This window comes from Cynocephalus volans, chromosome 4, assembly GCF_027409185.1.
Source record: "Cynocephalus volans isolate mCynVol1 chromosome 4, mCynVol1.pri, whole genome shotgun sequence".
Lineage (NCBI taxonomy): Eukaryota > Metazoa > Chordata > Mammalia > Dermoptera > Cynocephalidae > Cynocephalus > Cynocephalus volans.
Window position 1 is genome coordinate 125,374,945 of NC_084463.1, and position 23,544 is coordinate 125,398,488.

The window sequence follows — 23,544 nt, forward strand, 5'->3', positions numbered from 1 at the left end:
GGAGAACCATTGGTAAGATCATTTTCTAAATCGCCCTGCCAGGCTTCCAAATGATACACACAGTGGAACTCATGAATATATCTAAGACTAAGCTTGTCTCTAATACCAACCTAGGAACCCTCACCATGGGTCAGTCATCTTAAAAATTAGAATTGCTAAGCAAGTCTATTTTTGAGATGAAGCTAATAATTGAGAACAACCATAATGCTTTGAAAGAAGTCAACACTTGCTGGTACACAAATCAGAGTTTTCTGCATAAACTTAGACAAACCAAGAAGCAACAGCTTCTATAAGTCCAAAATGTTTTTCCATTTTCTTTCTATGATCTGGAAGATAGCAGAATTTGCTTCTTTCTACTGGGTATTCATAGAAGGGAACAGTAGAGTTCTTTCTGCCCAAGAACTGTGATGATCCTTATGAAGCAGGCAGAGATTTGTTTGGAAAGGATTCTGCACTCAGAAAACACTTAGTCATAGTCCAGCACAGTTTAGGGCACACACAACAGGAGAACTGTGTTTTGCATGGATTGCTCCTTTGCACTGTCAACACAGCTCTCAGGGTGATCTCTAAGAAACACAAATTTGCTTAAAACAAATTTAATTAAATTTCCTTTATCATATTTAATAGTCAATAGAAATTTTGTATTTAATGGGTAGTATACAACATAAAACTAATATATCCAACTCAAGTTGTGTTTCATTTTTAAATAAATGTATTCATGTAAAAAATGAGATGATTTAAAAAATATTACATAATTGATAGTACAGACAGTACAAAGACTTGGCAAAAATTGTGACGGTGGGACATACCTAACTAAAATTGGAAAACATTGGTCTATAATAAAATCCAAACTGCTCAGTGGAGAGTGAGACTTTCCATCCTTTTCCCTATCCTTCTGGCATTATCTTTTTTAGGACCCTATTTCCTGTCTTCTGTAAGCTACAACCTTTACACAACTCTAGAAGTTCCCTGAACCTAAAATCAAATTTTATTTATTTATTTATTTGTTTGTTTGTTTGTTTGTTTGTTTGTTTATTTATTTTTATTTATTTTTTATTTTTTATTTTTTTTATTGGTCCAACAGTCTTGTCTTTACTTTTCTTTTAAAGCAAGAAACAGAATGCAAGTAATCAGAAAGCACTAGCAGGCATCAGTTAATCCAAGATACTAGCTTCTTAGTTTCAAAAGCACTTGCAAAGAAAACCTTTGGTGGGGTGGAGTAGAGCATTTCGTAATAACTGGAATCCCCTGAATGTGTACTCCAAGTCTCATAAAGCTATTTTTTAATTTATCCTTTACTTGGCCATTTTTTTTCCCCTCAAATACGACAGTTTTTCTTTGACTTTTTTCTCCTAAACGTATAAAAAGTATGAAATATAAACAAGCTCTTGCATTGCACACTCAGAAGTGAACAATTCAAGCATTATAGAGCTATCTACACACTGATAAATCCCATCAAATCTTGGATAATTCATTAATATACAAAGTATCAGGGCACAGAAAGAACTAAAACCCACTTCTTTTTGCTACACATAAGATTCAAATATTCAATCTAAGGAACAACACTTAATCATTTTGGCTCTCTTCTACATCTGCATGTTGATATACTTATTAAAGTATTCCTGTATAATCATGTTTGGTCTTACTATTTCAAGTCAGGTTTAAAATCTCAAAACCAGCCATCCAGACAAAACAGAAAATTTATCTCTTCCCCATCTCCCTAACCCCAATAACTGTGAAGTCAATTTTACGACATGACTCCAAACACTGGATTGTGACGACAAATGCTAGGTCCGATTTCTTCATAATCCTTTTTGGTGTGGCATAGTTGGTAGAACTCAGGCGTGGAAGCCAGCATCGATCCTCCAAACCAAACTGCATATCGCTGCATGTGGTGCGTAATGACTTGTACATCGATATGTTTTGGCTTCAATCTACCGCCACTCAATTCCTCACTTAATTTCAGCCTGGCATCTACGGTTCTTTTCAAATCTCTTTGCAAGCAACGCCCAAAGTCCCTGAACATGGTTGAACCTCCAGAGAGGACAATATTCTTGTAGAGAGGACGTCTGGCATCAATAGGACAATTCTGAATTACTTCATCTACAGCTTCTGAGATAGGTTGTGTGAAGTCTGGATTAGCAAACTCTGGATAAAAAAAGATTTCAGGTCCCAAAAATCTCTCATAACCAACATCAATGGAAAATTCTTTCTTTGAGATAGCATTGATTCCAGTATACTGTTTAATCCACTTTGACCCATCTGTGTCATACTTGTTAAATTCTTTTACTAAATCTGGGCAGACATAACTATAGCGCTCCTTTACTGCCTTAGCAGTTTCCAGGGATTGTTCTGGAGGGATTCCTACTTCTCGATCTCTCAGCAGCTGCTGAATAAAATATGTTATATCTCGTCCTGCAATTGGAATGTGTTTAATACAACTGCCAAATCACATACCCTTCAGCCACAGGAATGACATGAGTGACACCATCTCCATTGTCTATTACCGTACCAGTCAACGTCTGTTCTCCTACTTGTCTTGAGGTCCAAGATGCAGCTAAGGCAAGAACAGCCTGCACAGCAATGTACAAGCCTGGAACATTGAAGGACTCAAACATTATTTCAGCAGTATATTCCCTATTTTCTGGAGTATTCAGTGGAGGTTCAGTCAAAAGAAAATAATGGTCTTCAGGTTCTGCCCTTAAATATTTAAAGATCACCTGCTCCATAAACCTTTCCATTAAGTCCCAATCTTCAACTATACCATGGCGGATTGGCCACTTTGTTGCATATGTAGGTTTTTCTATTGTTTCATCGCCAATGAAGAAGTCTAGGTCATCAACACCTTTCATCACCCTCCTTTGAGCTTGATCTCCCACTTTTGCTGACTCCTTAATAGCAATACAGGAAGGGATAATAAACTGTGGTTCTGTATTTCCAGCATATCCTAGTTTTGTATACCCCGTGCCACAGTCCACCACACAGGCCGGCAGCCGTCCCGCCATCTTCCTCCTCGCCTGCTGCTGCCGCCGTCTGCTCCGTGCTGGGAGGGGCCAGAGATCGGCGGCGGAAGAAGGGGGCTATCTGACCATTCACAGCCGGGCCGCCCTCTCCGTCCGTGGGGGAGCCGGGAAGCCGAAGCAGTAGCAAGAAAGCAGCACGCTCGGTCAGCGGCTACCACTTCCGCAACCCGGGCAGGCAGGCAGGCCCCGCCCTGCCCCGCTGCGGCCTCCTCCCCCTCTCTCTTCCCTCCTCCTCACTCCGGCCCCCACCCTACAACCTCTTCCCTTCACGCCGTCTGTCCCCGGGAAGCCAAAATGGGCCAAATTTTATTTCTTTCTGATCTCTTTGATTTTTCGTGCAAGATATGCCCTCTCTTGGAATGCTATTCTGTCATTTGAGACTATTCTATCCCATTGCGTCTCTCTCTCTCTCTCTCTCTCCCCCCCCATATATTGCTCATATTTATATTACAATATTCATTGTAAGGATTACTTCCCCTAGAATGACTTTTCTAATTTGTCTTCCATTTCTCCCCATCCTATAGCATTAGCCAATTCTCCTGTGCCCCCATATGTGCTTTGATCATCCCTGTGAAAGCACTGCTCTCACCTATTGCACTGAACTCTTGACATTCATCTCCTCTAGTGCACTGTATCCTCAGGACTCCACACTATTAATGATACATAATTTCAGCCAACTACGTTGAACAAATAAATTGTGTCCACTGCTATTACTAATTCATGAAATGCTTCTATTCCCAAAATAATAAGCACATTGTTAGATTTTTATCATTCTAATGTTATCTTAGAAGAAACAGTTCAACTTCTTTTCTTTTGACAATCCAATCCCCTTGCAGAAAAAGATGTTATTTTGGCTCTTTCTGTTAATAATTTAATCTTTTTGACATATATCCACACATTCTTTGATACTCCTCCTTTTAAAGGTGGAACTTTAAATACCCTCCTCCTGAATGTGTACTGAACTTTCTTGGAATAAATAAAATATGGCAAAAAAAAAAAAAAAAAAAGCATGTTCTTTCCAAGTTTAGGTTATAAAAAGACTGAATTCTTTCTTGGGTGTTCTCTTTCTGCCTTTGGTCTCTCACTCCAGGAAAAGCCATGTGATCAGAACCATGTGCCAAGGAAATTAAATCAACTGCCTGGAAGTGGATTCTACAGACCCAGTCAAGTTTAAAATGATTGCATACCAGTTGACACCTTAGTTGCAGCTTTAGGAAAAACCCAGAACCAGAACAAATAAGCTACAGCTGTTCCCAGATTCTTTCCCCACCTAAATTTAGAGATAATAAATGTGCATTGTTTTAAGCCTCCAAGTTCAAAGAAAATTGTTATGTATAACTAGCTAACTAATACCAGACAGGTGACCTTGGGCACAGTGCTCAACCTCTTTGAACACGAGTTTCATTGTATCTAAAATTGAAATAATAGCATTTTTTAGAGTTATCACAATGGTAAAGAAACCTATCTGACTTACTCAGCAAAATGCCAGGGAATATGCAATCATTTAACACATGCTCGATATTTTTCCCTTGTCCCAAATGTCCTGTGGCTTCTCTTTCTAAAGATGGTTATTAATGAATTAGACTCGTAAATATGGTGTGCTGGGCATTATGCAAAACAAAAATAGACGTGACTCTTGAGTTGCAAGTACCTTCCTAGCTTCAAACTTGATTTTTTGTCCAAGCCACTAGCATATTGATAAATAATGATTCTTATGGTATAGTTATGAGTAGAATGTTATCTGACATCAGCCTTTTGATGAATTTCATAACCTCATTACATCACTGGTCATGTATGAAGTAGTTACATAACGGATTAAGGGTTCAGGGTGACCACCACCTACACATAATCAAAACCCATAGTCAATTCTATAATCTTTACCGGAAAACCCACAATTAAGGAATCTAATTAAGACTTTGCCTTCTTTAAAATGTAAAAGAAAGAGAGAAATTGCTAATGATTATTATACTAGAAAAGACTTGTTCATCTATATGTCTCAAATTGTGGTCCACAAACCCCCTGCCTCTTAATTCTCAGGTATGTGTTTGTAGGGGGTAATCTTTGTTAAATATAAAGATTCCTAAATTTATGAAATTCTTATTTTCATTTATAATTTCTTGTAAATGGTTGGGAATATTCATTAATATTTTTTTAAAAGTCCCCAGGTGATTCTCCTGCTCACATACATCTGAGAATATTGATTTACAGTAGTTCTCAATTTTATCAATATAGTAACATCTCCTCAAAAACTTTGTAAAAGCTCAGGTGACATTACTCTGCAGCCATAAATAATGACTACTGAGCTACAGTTCGCAACCTGGATCGTTTTGCTCATTTGCATTACTCACGTGGATCTTGAATGTATTAGATTTTGCAACCTCTGAATTCAGAATATGAACTCGACTTGAAATTTAAAAAAAAAAAAAAAACCTCCATGAATTTTAGCAAGTCTTTCTTTATACTAGAAAAGCGTGTATAAACTCTGCCAATTAAATCAACAGCAGAACACGTAAAACTTTTCAAATATTTCCTCTCATAGGAAATACGTTTGGCAAATTTTTCTTTTAAAAAAATTTCGAGGAAAATAGGCCATAAAGCAAACATATTCTCCCTAAAATCAAACTTTAACAATTTCCCATTGTCTCCCTAAGTATAAACACTTTAGTTAACCACTCAATGCCCTCCACAACCTAGTCTCAATCTCTCTTCTTCCCAGAATCTCATCTCATGACACTCCTGATGTATCCAATACTCTAAACTATATTGAATTCATTCTTCCTACATGTTAAATTTCTTGACTCTGGACATTTGCTCACACTTCAAAGATGTATCTATCTTTCAAAATGCGGATCAAATTTGAAATCCTATTTGATCACTTCATGACCTGTTATTGCTCTCATCTTAGAAATAAATCTACCATCCTTTGAAACTGATGAATTTTATTTTTATTTCTTCTTACTTGTGTTATATTTTGCCTTGCATTACTTGTGTACATGCTTGAATATCTAACAAAATTACAGCAGTATTTCTGGGCAATTCTATTTTCCCCCATCCCTCTTTGCAGCCAGCACAAGACAGAGTTTGAAATGATTTAATTGTTTTGTATCCTGACATTTCTTTTAGCTACGGTCTTATTTCTTTTCAAATAACAAATGTTTGGGCACTCTTCCAAATTTGCCACCTGCATTAAAGACCCTGTTTTGAGTTTATTCAATGTTCTTTCTCATCTCTAGGCAAGGAAGGGCTAAAAGATTCTGACAAAGTCCTTGAATTAAAACTTTATAATATTTAAATTGTTCAAAAACACAGAACAAAGTTGCACACTTTAAGAACTTCTCTCCTCATTTCAAAGCAAAACTTTCTCTTCCTTTAGTATATCTCCATTATGCTAATTGGAGAGAATAACAATTACACTCCGTCTTCTTTTGTATTTTAACAGTTCTCTATGCCATAGTTGTGGGAACAAGTTGGTTGCTTAGGCTGCTGATTGCTCACTCACCTCTCTAAGAGCTTATGTTCACAAAGCCCTAAAAATCTGGTTAGAGCTCTTAAGGTTAAAACTATTTTGTTCATATCCAAGGATTTTTTTGTTGTCGTTGTTTCTTTTTTGCAGCTGCTGGCTGGTATGGGGATCTGAATCCATGACCATAGTGTAATAAGACCGCACTCTAACCAAATGAGCTAACCCACCTTCTCACATCTGAAGATACAATGTTTAGATAAGAATATATATACAAATAGTAAGTTCCATAGTGGTATGAACTAACATTTTTTCCCATGCTTATGCTTGTTTTCATATTGAATGCCATTAAATCCTCTATACACCTATCTTACATCTTGAGATTTGCACTCATTGGTACTTGGATTTTCTTCCTTTGTTGACTCAGCTTGAAATGTCTCAGTGTTTCCAGGGCACATTTAAGGCTAGAAAAGGGGCAGGGGGTGGGAAAAATGGTTTAAAAAATATATAGAGTAACTAATAATAAAAACATATCCACAGTGAATAGATTCAACAAATAAATTCACATGGTTAATATAAAACATGATACAATGGTAACATTGCAAATAACAATGAAACTAAGGTATAAATTTCTATATATCAGAGACCTTGAACATTGTGTTTTATAAAACTCTTATCTTTGAAAATATATCAAACAATCCTTATTTGACTTTTACTGGGGTTACATAGTGGGATTATATTACAAAAGAAATGGCTGATACTCCTTGAATAGTAAGATTTTTACATAAAATTATCTGTTGTTCAAAACCAGAATCATGCTGTTTTTTATGGTTATAACCCCAGAATAAGGTATAATAAGTGCTCACTTAGATTCTTCAGACACAGAGAGAATATTTTTCCCCTGTCACTGTAATATACACTGTGGTTCAAATTCATTCCAATGCTTTACCAATTTAATGAGATATGATTTGCCCCCTACCAATTTTATCCTCTGGAGAACCCAAAGTGTTATTCAAAAATGCATTCTATAAGAATCCTAAAAAAAATTAAAGTCATCATCACCATCATCATTATCAAGAAACAATTTTCCAGCTTTGTCTATGTGCAAATGTGTCATGACCAATGGATGACAATATCTCCAGTTCTGGCAAAAATGTATATGCTTTGGGCTACTGCAGCTTGGCAGGAGCCATTGAGACCACCCCAAATTATTAGTGTTACTTCCATGCTTAAGAAGCAAAATATTTTAATCTTACTGGATTTAAAGTACAGGCTTTACTTCAACAAAAGAATTCACTAGTCTCATTAACCATATCACAGTGATATTTTCACATATAGATTAATAACATGATATTCTCCTTTGGTTAATGCTTTCATTTTCATTTTTGTTTTTGTTTTTACTTTGGAAGGTCATGAACAACTCCAAATTTTGTGCAAGCATCAGTGTGTCAGAAGACCAGTAAATTGCACATACAAACAAATCATGAATAGAGAAAACTTATGATCTCCGAAAGAAACCTATCCAGGGACACTAAAACAACTAAAAATAATTGGATGTGTTCCAAAAGAAAGCTCCATAATTGTTTCTCCACTGTTGGGTCCTCCACCGGCCGACCCGAACAGCCCTAGAAAAAACGCCTTGTTATCAGTCTTTCCCTAGGTGGGCGAGCGAATTGCCCGGAATCCTCTTTCCCTTGGAAGGAGACGGGGAAGAGAGCCATGAAGAGAGGTGAGCACAGCCGCCGGCCCCAACCAGCCCATTAAAGGACACTCAAATGCAGCTGGGGTTCTGTTGAGCAGTTCTGTTCATTATCATACAAGCACTTGATTTTAAAGGCAAATGGGGAAGGAAGGTTTTTACATCCTCCAATCAGCTTAAAGGTTAGGAGAGCATGCATCCTGTCTCAATGCCTAGCTATTGCAACCACGAGCGCCGAAGCACATATTTGGCCAATAAGGGCTAAGGCAAGGTTCCCCCAGACACTCCCACCCTACTTCCTCCTGGCTCGGTCTTAAGCTGCCACCTTAATACGCCCTTGTGGGCCCATAATGGCGCCGCTTGTAATGTCACTTAAGGTGGCGTTAGTTTTTAAGGCCCAACACTCCACTTGTTTGTTTGTTTGTTTGTTTGTTTGTTTATTGAAAAGAGCATTGCAAAGTTCCTGAAACCCTTTTAGCCATGGTTAATCTCAACATTCAAGACTTTAGGAAGTAGAAGGGTAAAACGGGGGGAGACAGAACAAGATGCTCTTTCATAAGTTTCTGATTTTAAGAGTTCATGTTCTCTCTCGAGGGAAAAAGGAAAACTGTTTTTCTCAAACACTGTGGTTTGTTTTTGACTCAGGCTCTGATGAGCAGTGAATAATCAGAATGTCCAGCCATATTACAGATGTGGTGCTGTTAGATTTTCTTCCATCCACTCCCCTTTTCTTATCATTTCAGAAGAACGAGGCTTGGAAAAATCGATGCAAAGTGGCATAAAGGCCAGAGACAAAATAAATAGTTTAATCTCAATTATTTAGTTTATAAAGAAATTTTTCTCCACGAAGCTTTTTTTCTTGGGACTCCGTTCAACTGATTTCTTCTAAACTTCCTTTTAGCTTGTGCGTTACTGTAGCTTTATTCAGCAGGAACAGTTTGTGGCTCTGAGTCTAGGAGGCACTAGTTTGGGGCTCAGAGCTCTGGGTTTTAAAATTGGCACTATCAATAATTCATTGTGTACATTCAGTCTATCCCCTAACTCTGCCAGTTCTCTGAATTCTCATTTATAAAAAATTCTAAGTATCTTTTAAGCATCATAGAGGTTAAATAGGTCTCAAGTTTCCTCCTGATCTGAATGTCTATTACTGCATAATGTATTGATTGTCTGCAGAATCACCCCTTCCCTGCTTCTACAGAATGAAATATCTCAAAGACAGGTGACATCAGAAATCTTATTTACTCAATTTACAGATTTGAATGCTAATTTCTTCCAGAAACACTCTTACAGACACACCTAGAAATCATGTTTTACCAGCTATCTGGCAATTCCTTAGACCAGTCAAGTCAACACATAAAATTAACCACAACAGTCACTTAAAACAAGTAGGGCATTAATTGATCAAAATGTTTAGAGACAGAAGGTAAAACAAAGCACTGCATTTCACTAATACATTTCCTAAATTAACACACCCAAGCCTCTTGGTTAGGAGCACACACACACACACGTATCTCTTATACAACAAAAAGTATTATTCTTTCCCTAACCTTAATCAGGTTTAGTCATCAAATTGTATGAGGCACTTATTATTTTTCCCTCTCTCACTCATCTTTTTCTCCTTTTGATCCTTCTACAGGGACCCTGCCTTTTGTCTAATTAACCCTCTGTATCTTTCCTCTAAACCGGAAAGACAATTAAATAAAAATAAAATTTATGCTCTCTAATTCTATAAATTTTCTTCAACAATTTTGGAATCAGCCTTTAATTCAATTCCAAAAAAAAAAAAAAAAAAATCAAGCCAGACTCCTTTCAAGGAGCTGAAAGTATATATCAGGGGCCGAGCCCGTGGTGCACTCGGTAGAGTGCTGCGCTGGGAGCACGGCGACGCTCCCGCCGCGGGTTCGGATCCTATATAGGAATGACCGGTGCACTCACTGGCTGAGTGCCGGTCACGAAAAAACGACAAAAAAAAAAAAAAAAAAAAAAATGAAAGTATATATCAGGATGACAAAGTTATTGTCATTGTGCTCAGACGTACTTGTGCTCATAGTATGCACAGTAGAATCACTGTTTATATTAGAATAACACAGATTAAATATTGTAAAAGGGACACATGTAGAGCTGTATTTGAATTGAAAGAAAGGAGATTAAGTCTATTTGGAAAAATAAGAAAAAGCATTTTAGAATGGAAATTATCTAAATATTTCTTTCAGTATTTGTAGAAATTTGAAAGATTAGGGCAAGAGTTGGAGAAGGCACTCCAAATAAAGGAAAAAAAAAATGAACGAAGACATGGAGATGGGCAAAAAGTCACCCAGTCTGGTTAGTTTATAGGGTAATTGAAGGGTAATCGTGGATGATAAAGCTACTTTAGTTGAGTATGCATGGGAACTTTGTAGTGGTTTTAAAGCAGAAGTGCAATACCATTTGGCCCCTGTCAGCATGATGTGGCAACGGTGTGTGTGCAGAATTGGAACAGAAAAAAATAGACTAAGAATACCAGTAAGTCCCTATTAAAAAGACAAGGTAGGTGATAATTAAGAGTTGAAGTAATGTGTCTACAGTGGCAATGTTAAAATTTACAGAATTTGGTCATTGATCTTTTAAGTTAGGAGAAAATGTTGGAACCTTAACACTTGGGAAAATTCCACAGAAACAGAGTATCTAGAAGAAAGAAAAGATTTTGAGTGTGGCTAGGTTGTCAGTTTAGATAAAAAGGATTATCCAAGTGCACTTGGCACTCCTACAAAGAGATATACTATTGGAGAACAATAAAAAAATATATAAAACACACACACGTTAGCAAGAATCAAAAGCAACCTTTTATTCTAACTAAAATCTATTGAACCCCCAGCACATTTCTTCCCATAGCCCCCAAAAGACAGGTGCTCCCAGGAAACAAAGCCAACAAGAATCTGTGAGGAAGAAATAAAGACTAACACAGAATGGCAGTCTCTTCAGGCTTTCAGAGCAGAAATCACAGCTGTAAGTTAAAGAATGGAATTAAATCCCATTACCCAACAATGGAGCAATTTTACAGTATTTTGTTGGTGTTTCCAAATAATGAGAAAACTGAAAAATAGTCTCAACTCTACTCTATTAATTTCATTTGTTATGTAATCATATTGTAACAGCATTAAAGGAAATTGAAAAATAAAACTCATCTATGTTTCTAGCAATGACTCATCTCTCTGTGTAGTCTACAAATCTTTTTCACAGTCATAAAAATTCATGTTTTCATAGTCACAATTATATATAACCCATATCATTTTGTATTCTGTTTTTAAATGTTTTTTAGTTTGCTGTATAGGTTTCATATTTATACATTTTTAGTGTCTCAATAATACTCCATTGAGTGCACTTGAAAAAAATTGTACAATTATTCCCTTGTGGAAGTTTAGGCTGTTTTCAATTAGGATTTATTTTAGTTAATGTCGTTCTGAGTATCAATCTTGGAACCAGCCTGTATGACAACTGGTATCACTGTACTCAGTGGTCTACACAGCTTCTTTTCTGCCAGGCTGGACGCTCCTACAGGAGAAATATTTTGCCTTTTTCACCATTTTATGTGCTGAATGTTGGCGCAAATTCTGACCTTGATAATCTTTTGATCATTGTTTTATTTTCTTTTGATTTTTTTTTTCAGAATACACTACTTAGGATAAGGAGGAGATTGAAAAGTAATTACTAAGAAAATGAATGTTTTTATATTTATAATTATGTCATCAAAATGTGTGAAGTTTATCTACTCCAACACTATGAATCAGCAAATATATTTTAAGCCTCCACTCTGACAGCACTGTGCTAGGAACCTAGGATCAAAGACAAAAACAAATGAATATGATTACTGAGCTCAAGGAGCTCACAAAAACAGTTAATGGACATCCCTTCTCATCATCCCTTTCCCCTTCCTACTAGTAGTTGATTTCCTTCTGGAGGCTGGCCTCTTCCCCACAGTATATGGAATGGAACACCCATGTATAGTCTGGGGCATCACATGCCCTGCCCTCCTCAAGATATGGACAGGTGACTTAAGCTAGGTCAATTGGAGTCTCCTTCTCTGCAGTTTGAATCTTTAACTGGGCATAGAATGACTATAAATGGCTGCATACATTCATTTAAGTTGAGTTCTCTGCTACAAAGCCAGTGTTATTCATATGCATCCTGGCCTTTTCTAGTTCATTGACAGGTTCTTTTTCTCTCATTGTCTTGTTACTGTGAACTAATGATGTTCTGTCAATAGACTACCTGAGTTTTTAAGTTAGCCAAAGTCAGTGCTTGTTGCTTATAACCAGAGAGGCATAGATGAAACTAGTAATACAAAAGTGAGAAAATTATACCGTGTTGGGATAAAGATTTACACTGGGAAGCAATAGGAGAGATAATCAACCCAGCTAGGAAACTCCAAAAGAAATAACAGTCTCAACAAGATGAATGGATGGACGACACATTTAAAAATATTTGCTTATCGCATATGTGTATACATGCACACATATTTTATAAATATATATATAGTTTTAGTTAGCATGTCTCTGATTGCTAGTTAATTCCCCAATTATATATCTGATGGATCTTGGACATGACCAGCGCCATTGTGCACACAATAAGCACAAAATAGCCGCTGGCCTTGTCTTGCACTCCAGCACAAAACCCCGCCCCCCATCTCTTTATGAGAAGCCTGTGACTTCTGCAAAACAGAAACCCTTTTGCTTCCAAAAGTGTTCTCCACCCTGGTTGCATAGATTTTGCATTAGCATAATGGCCCTCCTTGATGGTATCAGCCAGCCCTTGGTGTCCTATATAAGCTCTCTCACCCCTACAACTGAGGCTGCCTTCCATTTTGAGTGCAGCCTGGCAGATACTTTTCCTTAATGAAGGTTGATTGGTACCGAGTGTCTTGGCTCACTTTCTTTCAATATCTATTCTATTTTCTTTTTTAAAATATGTGCAGTTTTGGAAATGATCTCTGTTTTAATGGGAAAGTCAGAGGCAAGGAATAAACCCATGATGTAAGGACCTTTGTTTAGAGAGTTTTATGTGTGGGATAGTAAAATAAGCCCTTGCTCCTTTAAAGAGAGGATAATAAAAGAATTAATTATGTAGGTGCACAAAGAACAGGAGGAAAGAAATGACAGTGCGAATTTCTCTCTAAAAAGTTTACTGAGAACTTTTTTAGCATTTATCTATTAAAATGCTGGGGTCCCTAACTTATGTTCACTATGAAATTATCTTACCCCATTTCACATTAGGAGAAAGTCTATGCATGAATTAGTTCTAACAATAAGAAGAAATTGTACATTACTGCATCAATGTGAGCAAGAAAGCATGAAAAATTATACTTTAAACTTTAAAACAAATCATTTGATTGAAGAGCTATTTTTGTATTTAATATTATACATGCAACTCCCAAATATCTTTTTCTGAAAATGGCTTGTCATTATGTGAAAAGAAGCTGTATTGAGTGTGATAAGTTACTTCCAGGACAAGACCTAACCCTGAGGAAGGTAACTGAATTTTGAAGTCAGGGAACCCTGAGATTAATAGATCCCAGCTTAACAGGGAAAATGGGATCCCAGATAATTCATGTCACTTCTCAGAGTCTCAATTTCCTACTCTATCAAATAGGGTCAAGAACACTTACATCTCATGGTTTTAGTTAGAAATGGAAAAAATGAACACAAAGTGCCCAGTCCCTGTTAGACACTACAGCCATGGAGGCTGTCTCTTGAAAACTGATTCTTTACCTTAATAGTAGTGATTTCCACATTGCTCTGGGGAAGCTTGGGTCCAAAGAAGATTCACTAATCTTTACAGTAATTTACAAATGTGCCAGAGACTCATTTACAAGCTTTTAAACATATTTTAGGACCTATTTAAGATTACACAAAGAATATGTCCTAATAAAGTGTTTATGACTCTCACCTGTCTTTCTACTAAAAAATCTGAAGCCTAAACCTAACTATAGTTAAAAAGCCATGATAAACATTTTGAAGGTTTCAATTTAAAAATAAAATGTCTTAAACTTATAAAAATAGAGTGAATGATGATTCCTACAAAACAGAAGTTCTAAGATTTACGGGTCATATTAACTCTTTCCATACACTGTAGTGGTATGCCGTGTATGCACATACATGGTTTGCTCTAATTTCAGCTATTTTTTTTACATATGTTTTCATATTTTTTATATAGCATGAGGTAATTTTAATAGATGGTTTCTAAAGTCTTTTATTGTTAACTAATAGTTTCATTAATAAGAGGGTTTGGGGGAAAGGAAGAAAAGAAAATGCAAGAAACTTCCTAGGTCACAGATGTGGAAAACTCCGGAAGGATATCAGATATTAGAGTGGATGGGGGGTGCTAATTTGGAACATTAACTCTGATTATGGTCTCCTTGTTTCTCCGTAGCAGTAGTGTAGAGGTAGAGATAACCCCCAACCTTTTTGGTAAACAATACCAGATACTCAGGACTTCCTGTTACCAGTTGCTTGAGACTTTCCATCACCAGAAGATTAGGACTTTCTGCTGCCAGGGGGAAGGGACTTTCCAAAGAGCCCAAAGTTCACCCAGTTCCAGGAGGGGCCTAACCGCAAAAGGGGTGGGCTATTAGTCAATTCCCCAGTTCCTCGTCTGTGTACCACCCCACTGAAGGCCACCAATGAAATTAAAAGTCACCCCAGATGGCCAATAAGCCATCTGTGTACAACTCACCCTGTGCCAAAGTCTGCCTACCAAACTGTATAAAAATTGCTTGAGTTAAGAGCTCGGGGCCACTTCTGTCCTGAAAATGGAGCGACCCCAGCATGCTGGAATAAAAACCTCTTGCTTGATTGCAGCGGTCTCAGTCTCGTGGTCTTTGTAAGGTTAGCCATCCTGGTGTGTGTAGGATTTGTGCATGGTGCACGGGTCTTACAGTAGTAGTAGTAGTAGTAGTAATAGTCGTAGTAGTAGTAGTCATAGTAGTAGTAGTAGTAAATAATAATAATAATAATAGTAAAATATACATACAAGTGTGTATGAGGATACTTCAAAGTTCATGAAAAAAATGGAATTAGAATATGAATTTTTCCATGAACTTTTTTACATACCCATCATATATATAAAATAGCACTTTTTATATCCCTAGAATATTGGTATTTTATATGCAATATTTTATTTAATTCTCACAATATCCTATGAAGAACCGATCAGGCTTAAGAGATATCCTCCCCCTCTTCTCTGTTTAATCCCTCATGCATTCATATAGTCTATTGTGTCCCATGTATGGTACCATGCACTACACACAAAGAAGTGAGAAACATAGCTCTCTATGCAAAGCATTCACTGTTTGCTGTCAGTAGAAGATGCAAAAGATGTAATATTAACATGTTATATTACTGGCAAAAACAGATAGGCTTAAGAAAGAGTGGTTCACTTCACATGTACAGAGGCACAGAGAGGGAGAATTAACCAGGAAGATCATCAGGATAGATAACTGATGAATGGAGATTGGAGGTTAGTTCAAGGAGAATGCTGCACGCACCATGTGTAAATCAAAGATAGGCAATGGTGTGGCACATACATGGGAGTAAATATAGCACTGTATGGATCCATGGTAGATAGGTTACAAAAAATAGGTGAGTACTTTTAACAAATTCTAGAAATAACTACAACTCAAACTTAATACTATCCAGGTGTCCTTAGCATTTGATATATATATATATATTGTTTTATATTTGACGCTTTAAAATGCAAAAATAAGGGAAAATAAAAGTTATTGTCCTCAGTTTACCTGAAAAAAAAATCAGCAAGAGAAAAATGAAGCAGAACAGAATTAAATGTCAATTTTAAGTGAACTAGGAACTAGTTTGCATCTTATGATATTTTCCTAAGAAAAATAGCTTAGTTTAGTGCACAAAGGATAAACTTTGGAGAGGACAAGACCTGCATCAGACTGCTAGTTCCACTACTGTCTGCTCTAGTTGCTTAAGCTCTGTTAATTTTGGTTTCCTTATTTATACTTATTTATACTCTGGGACTGATAACATTTATTCATAGCACAAAAGATTAATGGAAATGGGTGTGAAGTACATGAAGAGTTTTAAAATATTCTGTACACACTTTTTGATTTTTTTTTTAATCATTATACTTTAAAACAAAGGAAACATATAACCAAATATACGATAGGATTTTTTCTCACTCTTAGCAGTGGAAATGCCTGATGTGTGTGCATAGCAACGGGGAAAAACTAGTGCCATCGGGCTTTTAGCAAAGTGTTTGCACTTTTGAGCAGGTGACAGAACCATATAGGCCTAGAAGAAAACCATATACACCTAGAATTTTTAACCATTTTAGACATTTTGCTAGCTAGGTAATAATACCAAAAAAAAAAAAAAAAAAAGAGATAAGAATTGCATTACCCCAAATATCTTAACTATTCTCTCACAGTCACCTTGGCTCTGGTCTAACAAATTATGTCTGCAAAAGTCTCAGCTTCTAATCAGCACAACGGAGCCGTATATTCAAGGTTTTTATTAACTCGATTTTAGGTTGAAGGCCATTGCTACATCCGCCTATGTGCAGCAAAATAACAGTCAAATTTTATTTCTCCCCCCACACAAAAACTATTTCATGTACATCACAAAAGACAGCGATTAAGGATATTTTGTTCACCAGGCCTTTTATAAGCACAATATAAAAGAGCATTTTACGGAAATCAAAAAAAGAATTATTTCCCTATTTTTATAGGAGAAGTAATCAAATAATTGTTTTGGTAATGTTATAAGACCTCTACTGGTTTATTAAATTTATTTTCACTTTTCAAACAATTAATTTCAAGTTTAAAAACATGAATTGAGCTCTTACCATACATAAGACATAGATATTGTGAGATTTAAAATGTTAGTTTAGACATAAATCCTACACTTTTCAGATTATTCAAAACCCAGTGGAGGTAATAAAATATAGAAAACCAATCTTAACATAAAGTCAACATTGTGTCAGAAATACAAACATATTACCATCTTTTTAAATTTTAAATATTCATCATAAAATATCAAATGTCCATATTAAATGTAGAAGATGAAATAAAATAAGACATTATGTGGAACCATTTCAGTAAATGGATCCACAGAATTAATAGACAAAAATATGGTAAATATTTAGAGTATTTGAAAAGGACAATTTGCCATTTAAAGTTCAAATTTATTTGACAAGTACAAAATTATGTATACAAATTTTATAATATGCAATCTCTTCAAGTACTTGTAGAATTTTAGTTATATATTGGGCCATAAATGAAGGTTCAACTTGTTTTTAAGACTTTATAACTTACAACTCATATCCTAGGACCAAAATAAGATTAAATTAGAAATAACAAAACTATTCCCCCATATATTTCTAAATTTAAAGAATAGATTTTTAATGTTCTCAACATAAAAAAAGATACGTTAGTGAGGTGATGGATGGAAATAAAAAAAAATATCTGGAGTATAAGAACAGTTTCCATAAATCAATAAAAAAATGTCAAAAACTCAGTAAGGAAAGCAGCATATTACATAAACAGGCATGTTTCATAAAATGAAAAACAATCACGGTGAATAAACTTAGGAAAAGATGCTCAGTTCCATTAATACTCAGAGAAATGCAGCTAAGGGCATCACAAGCTACCATTAGCATCAATAAGACTGGCAAAATCAATGAGTTATAAAATAACAGGTATAGATTAGGATGTTAAATAGTAGTTATATTACACCAGTATTGAAAGGATTATATGACTATTGTAGAAAAAAAAAAAAAAAAAAACTGTGAAGTTCAACATGTGCATAGCCTTTGATCTAGCCGTTTTCTTTTATGCTAGGTATGTACTTAAGGGTTATGCTGACTAAAATGGTAATCACTAGCTTCAAGTGGCTATTCAGCACTTGCGATGTGGCTGGCTTAGCATGAGATGTGGTTACTCTGAAGGTATTTCAAAGACCAGATTTCAAAGACTTAGTAGAAACAATCTTATAAAAAAAAACATATTATAGTTTTGTAATTTCATATTGCCAAAGAAAAATTGCACCAGATGAATTAAACAAAGAAGACTTTATTCAAGACTATTACAATGGGAGAGAGAGATTAAACTCAATGTTGGTGAAACAAAAGGCAGGAGAGATCTTAAGCACGGGGTGAGCTAGTGGAAAGATCATTTGCTGGGATATTGTTGGTCAACTTGATAAGGTCATCTGTGTTTGCTAATTGGTACTCAGCTAAGTTTGGCTCCTACCCTCTCACATATTAAGAGATAGGGGTTCTGTCTTTCCTGGTGACTACATATCATAGGGATGGCTTCCAATCCCTGAAGAAAGACACCCCTGTGTTGTATAATTGGCAAGAGGATAGGAGAAAATTAACATTTCAGGGGTCACAGAAATAATTTATAATTGCAAGTTTTCTAAAGTAAATGCTGTAAGAGTAGTCAGGGTTCTTTAGTCAGGAAGAAGCTTATATAAGATTTAGTCAAGCTGAGGGGAATGTTTATGCCATCTGAGTCAATATGTAGAAATAAAAATACTTGGGGTGTATGTGTTAAATAAAATTTATCATTAAAATTAGTTCCATCTCTTAATTTTTTAAATGTGGGAACTATGAAGTTTAAGTTAAACAATTTACCCACATTGTATTTTTAGTGGGCAGCCTGCTGTAAAGAAATTTTTATCTTGTTTTATTCAGATATGTACAAGAATTTTCACAGCAGCAGTGTAAATAAAAACTAAAAACTAAAATTAACACATATTTCCTTCAGTAGGGAAATGGAGAAATAAATTATGTTATATTTACATATTTTACCTACAGTAGTGAAAATTAATGCAACTACAGCTATGTGAAATAACATGGATATAAGTTAGAAATATAACATTGTGTGTAAAAGCTACGAGGAGAATATAATACATGTGGATTCCATTAAAAAAAAACTCATAAGCAAAACTAAAGATATTGATTACAGGTACATAAATATGTGGCAAACCCGTGCATAAAAGCTGTGAATAATAAATGGGTAATTTAGGATGGTGGTTACTCTGTGTTGTTGAGTGGAAATGAATTCACTGCTAACTTCAGTAAGTCTGATAATGTTCTGGTTTTTAAATTGTTAGCAAAGATTGTCGAATTTGTTTTATTTTCATGTTATAAGTTGCATGTATTCTTAAATTAGAAAATACAAGATAAGAAATAACATAATTATACCTTAATACAGACGCAAAAATATACCTATTGACAAAAACTTCTTCATACAGTATGCATAGTAAATTATTTTTCTTTTTTTTGAAAAAAGATTTAAATATGTTCGTGTACATGTATGAGATAACTTATATGGAGGGAATTATTTTTAGATATGGTAAGATCATGAAAGTCTTGTATTCTTTTTGAACATTTTTTGGGCTTTTTTAATTTCTGTAATGAAATTAACAGTTTTTTGTGATGTAAAACAAACAAAAAAATATGAGCCCATTAAAAATATCTAAAGTTTGTGTTTAAATGATATATATTTTTTTTTTTTGAAAAGCATTAAGAGATGTGATAGAGGAGATAGGTCTAGAGGCCAGCTATATCTCAAAAGATCCATGGGATTTTGACCTGAGAAAAAAGAACCCTTGAGGATGAGGAATTAACCTTAGATGACATCAAATAGAAAAAGAGAAAAGAATGGAGGTTGGCAGGAATGAAAAGCACTATATGTATCACACTAGGAAGAAAGTTTCAATAGTGGAGGGCCGGTTATTTCAAATTGTTGATAGGTTTTGTTTCCAGACAGAGGAAATTAGACTTTATCACTTAGGCACTGGAGAAGAAAAAGTTGGTATCTAAACAGTAATTTTTAATTTCTCACCTCAGTCTCACAGAGCTGCTATTTGAAACTCTAGTCATTGTCAAGCAACTCTGTTCACATTTCATATGGAATAAAAACAACAGCTGAAAAGATGCAGAAAATAAGCCTTCATAGACGTTTCTAAACTCCATTGCTAAAGTCCCTAAAAGTGGTAGTAAAATATGAGGTAAAAGTAATGTAAATAATATAATATATTGTGTTGTTGGGAAAATACAATACTTTGGTCAGGGCCCTCGCCTTGGGTCTAGTTGGGTGTGGTTTTAGCACATCCTTTGTAAGCAAACTGTGTGTGTGTGTGGTGTGTGTGGAGTTAGTGTGCATGCACACCAATGCATCTTTTTAGTTTTGTTGCTATTCTTGTGTTCTTCAGAGAGAGAGAGAGAGAGAGAGAGGAGTTTTAGTGAAGCAGGTGGGATGGCATCAGCCTTGGGCATCTGCCCTGCATGGCCATTTCCAACCTATGGCTCTAAGGACCTTTCGGCTGGTTACCTGGCTCATAGACCTGTGTATGAGGGGTCTAGTGACCCAGCCTGGCATATGAAGGGTTTGTGACCCAGTCTGTGAATGGGCTTGAGGGGTCTGGAAGCTCCAGCTCCAGCCCTAGCTCAACAATCAGCCCAGTCGATGCAAGATTACCGGCAGGTAAAAGAGCCCGACAACTGGCATAGTCAAGTAGCTAGACAATTAGCATCACAAACAGGATAAGAGCACTGCAATTGGCGCTGTGAGCAGTATTCCAGACATTAGCCATGGCTCCACATGTGTATTCAAGAAAAAAAGACCCCCTATTAACCATAAGAAATAGGATATTTATGCTTCAAAAGCATTTTGATGATGAATATTTCTGTATTAAAGTGAATTACTAATTCCTACATGATTAATATTTGTTAATATTTGAAGGTGAAATAAATCCTTGTTTACATCAGAATGAGTCAGAGAAATAATTCCTAAATGCACAGTTTGCAACTACAGCATTGTTTGTAATTTTTAAATTCTTTAAATGATTTACAAATTGATTTTTAAATTTTACATGTGAATATGTACGTGGCTGATGCTCAGAAATAGGCTCAAGTGCAAACAGTCAGCATGAGAAGAGGGAACAAATAAGTGTGTTTAAACCCTGGCAAACGGTGCTAACTTGGGGAAAAGGACTTTTACTAATTTAAAGGTGTGGACTAATAAGAACTGTGTTTTCTTTGGGGGAAGAATGGTATAATAATTTTAATTACTACATAAGGGTTCTTAATATCTGCTAGAAAAATGTAGCTGCATTGTATACATTGCTGTTTGCATCACAACAACTCCTACTATTATCACAAAATAAGGAAAACAATAGTGGATCAGAGAAGTTAAGTAACTTGCCATAAGTTACACAGCAAGTAAATGATACTGGTCACTCTAATGTCCACTTTCTTTACCATTGGCCATACTGAATCCCAAGGATAGACTTTTTAAAAAATGAAACAAACATCATATTTTAAGTGAAAAGTTTTTTCTTTGTTTTTAAATTATCTGTATTATTCCATCTAGAACTTCCAGGAAGCACTGTAGCAATTATCTACATAAGCAAATAGCTTGCAATTGACTAAGCTTTAGTCTCTCTTGCTCAATATCAAGAAAACAAACATCTCAACTAAGAAACGGGCAAAGAACCCAAACAAATATTTCTCAAAAGAAGACATAAAAATGGCCAACAGAATCATGAAACAATTCTAAGCATCACTAATCATTAGAGAAATGCAAATCAAAACCACAATTAGATACCATCTCATATCTGTTAGAACGTCTTTAAAGATGAAAGAAAAATGTTGGCAAGGATGCAGAGAAAAGGGATCTTGTACGTTGTTGGTGAGAATGTTAACCAGTGCAGCCATTATGGAAAATAGTGTGGAGGTTCCTCAAAAGGATTAAAGTAAAACTAACATGATCAGCCATCCCACTTCTGCGTATATGTCCAAAGGAAATAAAATCAGTACACCAAAGAAATACCTGCATTTCTCTGTTCATCACAGCATTATTCACAGTAGCCAAGATCTGGAATCAATCTAAGTGTCCATTAACAGATGAATGGATAAAGAAAATGTGGTATATGTACACAATGAAATACTAGTGAGCCTTAAAAAAGAAGGAAATTCTCTCATTTGTGACAATGTGGTTGAACTTGGAGGACAAATACTGCATGATCTGACTTATATGTGGGATCTAAAAAAGTTGATCTCATAGAAATAGAAACTAGATGGTGGTTACCAGATGCTGGAGTAGGATGGGGGTGGAGGGAAGGGAAGGAAGGAGAAGTTGTTGGACAAAGGATAAAAAGTTTCAGATAGACAAGAGGAATAGATTTTGAGATCTATTGCACAGCAGGGCCACTATAATCAATGATAATGTATTACATATTTCAAAATAACTAAGGCAATAAATTTTTTAAAAAATTCCAAATGCTTGATCTCAAACTCTCCTGTTAAAATTTAACTTTATTCACTTTTGTATCATTTTAAGAGAAACACAGAGAAATTGTAGCTCATTCCAATATTGTTCAATCAGCAGCATAAAGTTTGTTAGTGATTCAGCTTTCTAGTTTAAACTAAATGCATATATGTGAATGTTTTTATGTACATATACACACACACACAAAATCTATACTACATAAAATGTGAAACATGCTACATATATATGCACATAAGTGTATATATATGTGATTTTAACAAGAATTTATTAGATGCATATAGTATTCTACTCATCAGGGGTACAAATATTGAATATCATGTGTTTCTTGCTTTCAACAAGTTCTCTGTAAGATACTTTTCAAAATGTCTTTATTATAAACAGATATTATTTTATAACTTTTACAAATAACAATAAAGATTCAGAGATATGAAGTGAGTTTCAGAAGGGCATCCATTTGGTAGTAGAAGAATCGGATTAAAGACCCAAGAACTCTGAGTCTCAATCTAATATGTATTTTTTTCCACTAAAATATTTTGTTGCTAATTTGCAATAGTTTTCTATATATATTGTCAAACTCTACAAATAATATCTCATAATAGAATAATTTAAAAGCCCTTACATAGATTATATTAATTTTCTTGAAAATAATTATAAGAATGATTTATTCAGAAGTAGAGATTTTATTTCAAAAATAGTAAACAAGGCATGGAGTTTTTATTTCAAAAATAATACATTTGTTTTATATTTTAGGTAGTATAAACAGTAAAGCCCAGAGAGAAAAATAACTTAAGAAGGTATTTTTAAGAAGAGAATTTAAGATATGTTATCTGCTTGAGAGATTATCATGATGTATCATGGTGATGTACAAGGCTTAAAAATAGCCCAAAAATTCAAATTCTTAAAAATTTATGTAGGGCCGAGCCCGTGGCGCACTCGGGAGAATGCAGCGCTGGGAGCGCGGTGACGCTCCCGCCGCGGGTTCGGATCCCATATAGGAATGGCCGGTGTACTCACTGGGTGAGTGCCGGTCACGAAAAAGACAAAAAAAAAATTTATGTACATGGAA

General features: G+C 35.5%; 1 pseudogene; it reads right to left on the bottom strand.

Moving 5' to 3' along the window:
• Positions 1–1,729: 1,729 nt before the first annotated feature.
• LOC134375446 (actin-related protein 3-like) lies at positions 1,730–3,040 on the bottom strand (annotated as a pseudogene).
• Between the last annotated feature and the right edge of the window lie 20,504 nt (positions 3,041–23,544).